We start from the raw sequence: 11,098 nt of genomic DNA, 5'->3' as shown, positions 1-11,098 counted from the left end.
GGAGTTAATGAGCAGAAGTGTGGCAGGACCCTGCATGCGGTATACGAGGCAGCGCAGGGTTGGCGGATGCGCGGCCCCGGACTCTGCATAGTGCTGCAGTGTTATGCCTCAGTGTATTTTAATGGAATATCTACTTCTGCTCTATGGGAAAGGAGCTAAAAATAGCCTCGGCGGGTCTCTCAGGGCTGTTCATTCTGTGACAGTGACTTGCAGGCACCAGATCGTATGCAGCCTGCAACAAGGGGGGGGACATAGGATGACTCTCGCTGACACATCCATACACTGGATTTCTTTAAAGCAATATATATATTTATCCAGCATTTTTTTTTAGAATTTTTTTATTTTTTTTTTGCATTAAAAATAGAAGCATTTTTTTTTCTTTCCTCCTCTCTATTCTTGTACAGAGAGAATCTATTCTTCCTCCTTTCCAGACATGAATTTACACTGGGAATATACAGGGATCCTTCAAGCCAAAGGAGATGGTGTATGGGGCGAAGCTGTGTTCCTTGCAAGCTTTGATCTAGCAGGGAGAGAAGCGTACCAGGTGAGCCGCTAACCCTATGTAACCATCCATGTGTGTTTGCAGGGATGCATGCCAACATCATTCTGGGCACAGATGCCGGTATACTGGTGCTGCGAAGAAGGAGGGAGGGTATTGCTTACTATTGTCTAACACAGCCCTTTCACTTCTATCGCATTCCTTTAGTGCTATTATCATGTGTGCATTTATTTTATTATTATTATTATATATTTTTGGATTTTTTTTTTTACATTTTTTTTAGCATTTCCTACCAATTTTATTGAGCATTTTTTATTATTTTTTTTTTAATTAAATCTCCAGCAACTAGAAGACCATTCGGCTATAAGATCTGGATGATGGGGGGGGGGAGACACAAATATGGAATCATAGAATAGGGGGGAGATGTTAAAAAAAAAATGTGGCGCCACCCTGTTTATTTTTAGACTCCTGAAAAAGGCGTTTCAGAAAATCGCTTAAAATGGGTTAATCTCAAAGGCCATGAAAACCTGATTACAAAGCATCGAGGCTTTTTTTTTTTTACAACTTCCTATTTTAAGAAGTGCATTAAAAATTAGGTAATCTTTCATTTAAAGCGATACCGTCGGCATTTTTTTTTTTTTTTTTTTTTTTACTTACGATGCCAAAAAATTTTTGGAAAAAAAGTTAGAAAAAATAATTCAGATGTCTAATAAAATGCGAAAAAAAAAATTGCAATATTACATAATTATTCCTACACAATTATATATTACGGGAGCTGTGAACAGGGGACAGGCCACGATTGGACACATTGTTAACTGGATCTACTAATTAAACTCTTCCCAGCCAACCCCTTGTGTTTATTTGCTAAAATCTCTGCAGCATATTGCAGAGTAGGAAAGAACTGAGAATTCGGGAGTGTTGCTAAAAATATAACCTCCCCAAGAAAATCGAAACTCCCTGGGATTGGAGGCCGCAGATGGTCATCATTTTCAATTACGCCCGGTTATAAATGGTAATCCTAATGAGTAATAATAATTCATTGATAACGGCCTTGTTCACTTTTGCAGCCTGAACCGCGAGCCGGAGAAAAAGTGGGATTTGCATAACACAGGGCTATAAAGAGTGATTTGAATTGGTAATATGATGGCGTTTGAGTGGTTACACTCCTGTTCTTTGTAAGCGATAGCAATATCAAAACACCCCCTTGCACAGTGAGCGGCAGCCTCTCTGTAGCCTGACGAGCGCATATTCATCTGTTAGGGCTTTGAACTCATAAACTATATATAAAAGAGGAAAATAAGGGAATGAGATGATGTGTAATCAAAAGCAATACGTTACCGTAGACGATAATGGGAAATGATTGAGTTTGATTGCCGGCGCTGGCTGGTTGGACACTGCAGGAGCAAGGTTACTATCAAAGAGTCGGGGCTAAAAAAGGAATGAAGCTCCACCTTTACCGCTGCTTTTAGAGAATGCTCGGGGGAATTGCACAAATAGCAACTCCATGCATACAGTAATACTATTATTAGACAGGTAAGGGAACATTTGGTAATAACTTGTAGGGCTATACACTATGCTGACCAAAGTATTGGGACTCAGATAGAAGGTGATGAAGTTCTATTTTCTTCACATTGTTCCATCTGGTTTGGGCGCCTTTGGCCTCAATGACTACAGTAACCCTCCAGGCCGCTTTCCATCTAATTCGGCTGGTTTTGTGGATCGATTTGCCTCTATTCCTTGAGAAGAGCTTCAGATAGTGCTGCTGTGGATGATGGGAGTGTTCTAGTTTGCCCCAAAGATGCTTGATGGGATTGAGATCTGGACATTGGGTTCACCCAACCAAGCCTCAACCCTGCATGCCGTATGACATGGTGCTCGGTCATGTTGGTAGAGACATGGATCTGTACCCAAGTATTGCCACATAGTGGATGATGCCACATTGTACAGAATGTCTCTCTTCCCCATTGACATTGAGGGTAGACTTCACTACAACCCTAGGCCTCCCCAGCAGAAACACTCGCACACCATAACAGAACCTCTTCCAAACCTCACTGATGGGATGACGCAGTCACATAGAATTCGCTCTCCAGGAAACCGCCACACCAAAGTGCGCCCATCTGATCAGAAGATGGTGTTCTGTGATTCATCTGTCCACAACACTTGCTTCCACTCACTTATAGTTCCCCCACTGCTGTCAACTCTACTGCTAGTGACATCCCCCCACCAGGCCACCCCACCCCCCGACCCGTTGTCAGCTCTACACCTGGTGACGTCCACCCAGCAGACTTTGTGGTCAGCTCTACACCTGGTAAAATCCCACCACCAGACCCCGTTGTCAGTTCTACGCCTCGTGACATCCCAGCACCAGACCCCATTGTCAGCTCAACACCTGATGACATTTCACCACCAGACCCTGTTGTCAGCTCTACACCTGATGACACCTAACCACCAGACCCAATTGTCAGCTCTACAGCTGGTGCCATCCCACCAGACCCCATTGTCAGTGCTACACGTAGTGACATCCCCCCAGCAGACCACATTGTCAGCGCTACACCTAGTGACATCCCCCCACCAGACCACATCGTCAGCGCTACAGCTGGTGACATCCCACCACCATACCCGTTGTTAGCTCTACACCTGGTGACATCCCACCACCAGACCTCGTTGTCAGTTCTATACCAGGTGACATCCCAGCACCAGACCCTGTTGTCAGGTCTACACCTGATGACATCTCACCACAAGACCCCCTTGTCAGCTCTACAGCTGGTGCCATCCCACCAGACCCCATTGTCAGTGCTACACTTAGTGACATCCCCCCACCAGACCACATTGTCAGCTCTACAGCTGGTGACATCCCACCACCAGACCCCGTTGTTAGCTCTACACCTGGTGACATCCCACCACCAGACCTTGTTGTCAACTCTACACCTGGTGATATCCCCCCGCAAGACTCCGTTGACAGCTCTACACCTGGTGGCATCCCACTACCCAACCCAATTGTTAGCTCTGCAGCCGGTGACATCCAAACACCAGACCCCGTTGTCAACTCTACACCAGGTGACATCCCACCATCAGACCCCATTGTCAACTCTACATGAGGTGACATCCCACCATCAGACCCCGTTGTCAACTCTACACCAGGCGACATCCCACCACCAGACCCCATTGTCAGCTCTACACCTGGTGAAATCCCACCACCAGACCCGGTTGTCAGCTCTACACCTGGTGATATTCCCCAACCAGACTCCGTTGTCAGCTCTACACCAGATGACATCCCACTGCTGGACCCCGTTGTCAGCTCTACAGCTGTTAAATCCCATCATCAGAGCCTGTTGTCAGCTCTACATCTGGTGACACCTCAGCACTAGACCCCGTTGTCAACTCTACACCAGGTGACAGCCCACCATCAGACCCCATTGTTAGCTCTAGACCAGATGACATCCGCCACCAGACCCCGTTGTCAGCTCTACGCCAGGTGACATCCCACCAACAGACCCTATTGTGAGCTCTACACCTGGTGACATTCCACTACCAAACCTCGTTGTCAGCTCTGCACCTGGGGATATCCCCCCACCAGACTCCATTGACAGCTTTACACCTGGTGGCATCCCACCACAAGATCCCATTCTTAGCTCTGCAGCTGGTGACATCCCAACACCAGACCCTGTATTCAGCTCTAAACCTGGTGACATTCCACCACCAGAACCCTTTGTCAGTTGTACACCTGGCGACATCCCACCACCAGTCCCCATTGTCAGCTCTACACTTGGTGACATCCCACCACCAGACCCCATTGTCAGCACTACACTCAGTGACATCCCCCCACTAGACCACATTGCCAGCTCTAGACCTGGTGACATCCCCTTACCAGACCCGGTGTCATCTCTACACCTCATGACATCCCTCCACCAGACGCCATTGTCAGCTCTACACCTGGTGACATCCCTCCACCAGACACCATTGCTAGCTTTACACCTGGTGACATCCCCCCACCAGACCCTGTTGTCAGCTCTACTCCTGGTGACATCCCACCACCAGACCCTGTTGTCAGCTCCACACCTGGTGTCATCCCACCACCATACTTCGTTGTCAGCTCTACACCTGGTGATATCCCACAAGCCCCCGCTGTCAGCTCTACAGCTGCTGACATCCCACCACCAGACTCTGTTGTCAGCTCTATACCTGGTGTCATCCCACCACCATACTTCGTTGTCACCTCTATACCTTGTGACATCCCACAGGCCCCTGCTGTCAGCTCTACACCTGATGACGTCCACCCACCACACCCCATTGTCAGCTCTACACCTTGTGACATCCCACCACCAGACCCCGTTGTCAGCTCTACGCCAGGTGACATCCCACCAACAGACCCTATTGTCAGCTCTACACCTGGTGACATCCCACCACAAGACCCCATTGTCAGCTCTACACCAGATGACATCCCATCACCAGACCCGGTTGTCAGCTCTACACCTGGTGACATCCCACCACCAGACCCCGTTGTCAGCTCTACGCCAGGTGACATCCCACCAACAGACCCTATTGTCAGCTCTACACCTGGTGACATCCCACCACAAGACCCCATTGTCAGCTCTACACCAGATGACATCCCATCACCAGACCCGGTTGTCAGCTCTACACCTGGTGACATCCCACCACCAGACCCCGTTGTCAGCTCTACGCCAGGTGACATCCCACCAACAGACCCTATTGTCAGCTCTACATCTGGTGACACCCCATCACCAGACCCCGTTGTCAACGCTACACCAGGTTACAGCCCACCACCAGACCTCGTTGTCAGCTCTACACCAGATAACATCACCCACCAGCCCCTATTTTCAGCTCTACACCTTGTGATATCCCCCCACCAGACTCCCTTGTCAGCTCTACACCTGGTGATTTCCCCCCACCAGACCCCGTTGTCAGCTCTACACTTAGTGAGATCCCCCCACCAGACCACATTGTCAGCACTACACATGGTGACATCCTACCACCAGACCCCGTTGTCAGCTCTACACCTGGGGACATCCCCACACCAAACCACATTGTCAACTCTACACCTGGTGACATCCCACCACCAGACCCCATTATCAGTTCTACACCTGGTGAAATCCCCTTTCCAGACCCCATTGTCAGCTCTACACCTGGTGACATCTCCCCACAAGACCAAGTTGTCAGTTCTACACCTGGTGACATCACCCCCCACCAGACCCCGTGGTCAGCTCTACACCTGGTGACATCCCACCAGCAGACCCCGTTTTCAACTGTACACCTTGTGACATCTGACCACCAGACCCCATTGTCAGCACTACACTCAGTGACATCCCCCCACCAGACCACATTGTCAGCTCTAGACTTGGTGACATCCCCTTACCAGACCCCGTTGTCATCTCCACACCTCGTGACAACCCTCCACCAGACGCCATTGTCAGCTCTACACCTGGTGACATCCCTCCACCAGACACCGTTGCCAGCTTTACACCTGGTGACATCCCCCCACCAGACCCCGTTGTCAGCTCTACTCCTGGTGACATCCCACCGCCAGACCTTGTTGTCAGCTCTACACCTGGTGTTATCCCACCACCATACTTCGGTGTCAGCTCTACACCTGGTGATATCCCACAAGGCCCGGCTGTCAGCTCCACAGATGCTGACATCCCACCACCAGACCCTGTTGTCAGCTCTATACCTGGTGTCATCCCACCACCATACTTCGTTGTCACCTCTACACCTTGTGACATCCCACAAGCCCCCGCTGTCAGCTCTACACCTGATGACGTCCACCCACCAGACCCTGTTGTCAGCTCTACACCTGGTGATTTCACCCCACCAGACCACGTTGTCAGCTCTACACTTAGTGACATCCCACCACCAGACCACATTGTCAGCACTACACATGGTGACATCCTACCACCAGACCCCGTTGTCAGCTCTACACCTGGTGACATCTCAACACCAGACAACATTGTCAGCTCTACACCTGGTGACATCCTACCACCAGACACCGTTGTCAGCTCTACACCTGGGGACATCCCCACACCAAACCACATTGTCAGCTCTACACCTGGTGACATCCCTCCACCAGACACCGTTGCCAGCTTTACACCTGGTGACATCCCCCCACCAGACCCCGTTGTCAGCTCTACTCCTGGTGACATCCCACCGCCAGACCTTGTTGTCAGCTCTACACCTGGTGTTATCCCACCACCATACTTCGGTGTCAGCTCTACACCTGGTGATATCCCACAAGGCCCGGCTGTCAGCTCCACAGATGCTGACATCCCACCACCAGACCCTGTTGTCAGCTCTATACCTGGTGTCATCCCACCACCATACTTCGTTGTCACCTCTACACCTTGTGACATCCCACAAGCCCCCGCTGTCAGCTCTACACCTGATGACGTCCACCCACCAGACCCTGTTGTCAGCTCTACACCTGGTGATTTCACCCCACCAGACCACGTTGTCAGCTCTACACTTAGTGACATCCCACCACCAGACCACATTGTCAGCACTACACATGGTGACATCCTACCACCAGACCCCGTTGTCAGCTCTACACCTGGTGACATCTCAACACCAGACAACATTGTCAGCTCTACACCTGGTGACATCCTACCACCAGACACCGTTGTCAGCTCTACACCTGGGGACATCCCCACACCAAACCACATTGTCAGCTCTACACCTGGTGACATCCCTCCACCAGACACCGTTGCCAGCTTTACACCTGGTGACATCCCCCCACCAGACCCCGTTGTCAGCTCTACTCCTGGTGACATCCCACCGCCAGACCTTGTTGTCAGCTCTACACCTGGTGTCATCCCACCACCATACTTCGTTGTCAGCTCTACACCTGGTGATATCCCACAAGGCCCGGCTGTCAGCTCCACAGATGCTGACATCCCACCACCAGACCCTGTTGTCAGCTCTATACCTGGTGTCATCCCACCACCATACTTCGTTGTCATCTCTACACCTTGTGACATCCCACAAGCCCCCGCTGTCAGCTCTACACCTGATGACGTCCACCCACCAGACCCTGTTGTCAGCTCTACACCTGGTGATTTCACCCCACCAGACCACGTTGTCAGCTCTACACTTAGTGACATCCCACCACCAGACCACATTGTCAGCACTACACATGGTGACATCCTACCACCAGACCCCGTTGTCAGCTCTACACCTGGTGACATCTCAACACCAGACCACATTGTCAGCTCTACACCTGGTGACATCCTACCACCAGACACCGTTGTCAGCTCTACACCTGGGGACATCCCCACACCAAACCACATTGTCAGCTCTACACCTGGTGACATCCCACCACCAGACCGCATTATCAGTTCTACACCTGGTGACATCCCCTTTCCAGACCCCATTGTCAGCTCTACACCTGGTGACATCTCCCCACAAGACCAAGTTGTCAGTTCTACACCTGGTGACATCCCACCCACCAGACCCCGTGGTCAACTCTACACCTGGTGACATCCCACCAGCAGACCCCGTTTTCAACTGTACACCTTGTGACATCCGACCACCAGACTCCATTGTCAGCACTACACTCAGTGACATCCCCCCACCAGACCACATTGTCAGCTCTAGACTTGGTGACATCCCCTTACCAGACCCCGTTGTCATCTCTACACCTCGTGACATCCCTCCACCAGACCCCATTGTCAGCTCTACACCTGGTGACATCCCTCCACCAGACACCGTTGCCAGCTTTACACCTGGTGACATCCCCCCACCAGACCCCGTTGTCAGCTCTACTCCTGGTGACATCCCACCGCCAGACCTTGTTGTCAGCTCTACACCTGGTGTCATCCCACCACCATACTTCGTTGTCAGCTCTACACCTGGTGATATACCACAAGGCCCCGCTGTCAGCTCTACAGATGCTGACATCCCACCACCAAACCCTGTTGTCAGCTCTATACCTGGTGTCATCCCACCACCATACTTCGTTGTCACCTCTACACCTTGTAACTTCCCACAAGCCCCCGCTGTCAGCTCTACACCTGATGACGTCCACCCACCAGACCCTGTTGTCAGCTCTACACCTGGTGACATCCCACCACCAGACGCTGTTGTCAGTTCTACACTTTGTGACATCCCAGCACCAGACCCTGTTGTCTGCTCTACACCTGATGACGTCCACCCACCAGACTCCGTTGTCATCTCTACACCTAGTGAGATCCCACCACCAGACCCTGTTGTCAGTTCTACACCTAGTGAGATCCCACCATCAGACCCTGTTGTCAGCTCTACACCTGATGACATCCCACCACCAGACCCCGTTGTCAGCTCTACACCTGGTGACATCCCACCACCAGACCCCGTTGTCAGCTCTACACCTGGTGACATCCCACCACCAGACCCCATTGTCAGCTCTACACCTGGTGACATCCCACCACCAGTCACCGTTGTGCTTTACAACTGGTGACATCCCCCCACCAGACCCCATTGTCAGCTCTACACCTAAAGGCATCGTTACCACCAGATCCCGCTGACAGCTTTCTGGGATCTCCTGTGTGATCCTCTCCTTTATACCTAATGCTCACACATTATCGAACTGCACAGGATTTGTGGGTGGCCAATACATTTGTCAACATAGTGTACATTCACTCTGATAATGACCCCCATGTAGAGTTGCCACCCAGCTCCTAAACCACTGGCCCAGGTGGTAATTTACTCTAGAGGCCACTGACAGCATTTATCTAATGGACGGTAAAAAATAATTAGGTGGTATGAGCATCTCCGGCTGGGCAGCCGGCATATCTTCAAGCGCTATAACTCACTCTGAAGTTCTGATCGGGACGCCGGTGCAGTCCTCAAAAAACATTCACACTCCTTACCCCAACATCTGCGTACCTGCACATACTGTACGCAGCACAGATGCCATTGGGGAGGAGTGCGGATCTTCTGTGAGCCCTGCAGCAGCATTTCAACTGGAACTTGAGAGAGAATTAAAGCGTTTAATGATATGCTTGCTACCCGACCAAAGGTTGAGAGGTGGAGAGGAAACTAAGAGGGGGCCTTCTTACTACTGGTGCCACTAAGGGGAGCCTAATACTAATTGGGCCATTAAAGGGGCTAATATTACTATTGGGGCTACTAAAGGGGAGAATACTACTAGTGTTACTACTGGAGCCACTAAATGGGCCACTTTTACTATTCGGTCCACTAAAGGGGCGCTATTACTATTGGATTTACTGAGAGGGGCACTATTACCATAGGGGTCACTGGGAGTTGCCACTATTACTATAGGGTCTACTTAGAGGGGGGCTCTATTAGTACTGGAATAATGGAGGTAAAATCATATGTTGTGATAAGCAATGCTTCTAACCACACTCCTAAATCATGCCCCCTTTTACCTTGGCTGGTATTTTTTGGTGCCAAAGATGGCAACCCTACTTCCAGGGCTTGAGGAATATAGAAATGCCCACAATTATGGTAAGAACCTGGCAGCAAACACAATAGAGGTGTAATTATAGGAGTTCCAAAGTGCCACAAAAGGGCAAAATAATGCCTTAATTGGCATGTAACAGATGGGGGTGCTTTTACAACGTTTGAATAGCGCTCATGAGCTTTCTGTTACCCCTCTGAACCAATCAGAAAGCACGTATAGTGTACTGTAGTCCAACACCACCAATGCATTGTGGGGGTTAGGTAGTCTGAAGATTGCATCAGCCATGTTGGACATCTGAAAATGGGATGCAGAACTGGTAGATCAGAGGGTCATGAGTACTGAAGACCAACAGCACGTAGTAGAACTGCTTCCTACGGTCGCAGGACAAAATGTTTATCAAAACCGAAGGGTTGCTTTAAGCTAACAGTGAAAAATATAATACAATAAGAAAGCCCCCCAAAATATTGTTAATTTGATAACTCCCCCAATCTCCCAGTGCTGCCCTCTGGTTTGGGTTGATTGTCCTGCATCAGTGGCGTGTTGTGTACTGTCTTGCCCGCTGTAACCAGGTACTGTGATGCTAGCATGTATGGCATAAGTCAACGGAGGCAAAAAATTGTCTGCACTGGTACTGTGGTTGTCCAACGGAAATCGGGAAAGACTGGGGGACTACTGGATTGGCAGAGCTAGAGCGGTGGGGGATTTATCAGGTGAGGCCCAAAGGAAAATCTGTATTACAGTCTCCGAACTACCATGTGTCATTTATAATACTGGTGTTACCTAATATAGCAGAAGAGCCTTCGAACCCCCACCATAGCCCTGGTGCAACTGTGACCCCTGCCCTCCTATTTTTAATACTAAAATTATATTTCGGAATTGCTAAACAAAATATACAACTTCAGTCCATGTACATGGAGTCCCTATGAGTCCCTATTACGGACCTGTAGGGACTTCGTGTACCCATGTCTCCTGACAGCCTGGTTCTGCAGGACAGTCCTGGACTTGGGATGCTGTCCGCAGTCCCGGACAGCAAGATGAATGTCCTGCTTCTTCCTCCCAACAAGCAGTTAACTCGCTGTTAGTCCGCCACTGACGTCTACCCCGGCGTCTATGTCCCTACTCGCAGAGAGGTCAGACGTCGCACTGATTACAGCAGCATCGCTGCCACCGGACCAAAACTACAAGTG

At 50.2% G+C, this 11,098-nt stretch overlaps 1 protein-coding gene across 1 annotated transcript in view; it reads left to right on the top strand.

The window, feature by feature from the left end:
- The first annotated feature begins 443 nt into the window (after window positions 1-443).
- The window catches only part of LOC136631658 (ankyrin repeat domain-containing protein 34A-like), a 30,685-nt gene continuing 20,030 nt past the window's right edge, over window positions 444-11,098 (top strand). Inside the window, exon 1 of the mRNA XM_066605943.1 lies at window positions 444-544. The gene's annotated coding sequence lies outside the window, so the exon portion shown is untranslated. The remainder of the gene's footprint in view (window positions 545-11,098) is intronic.

Source organism: Eleutherodactylus coqui, chromosome 6 (assembly GCF_035609145.1).
Source record: "Eleutherodactylus coqui strain aEleCoq1 chromosome 6, aEleCoq1.hap1, whole genome shotgun sequence".
NCBI classification, from domain to species: Eukaryota; Metazoa; Chordata; class Amphibia; order Anura; family Eleutherodactylidae; genus Eleutherodactylus; species Eleutherodactylus coqui.
The sequence above is the reverse complement of the archived record's forward strand: the minus strand, read 5'-3'. Positions and strand labels throughout refer to the sequence as shown.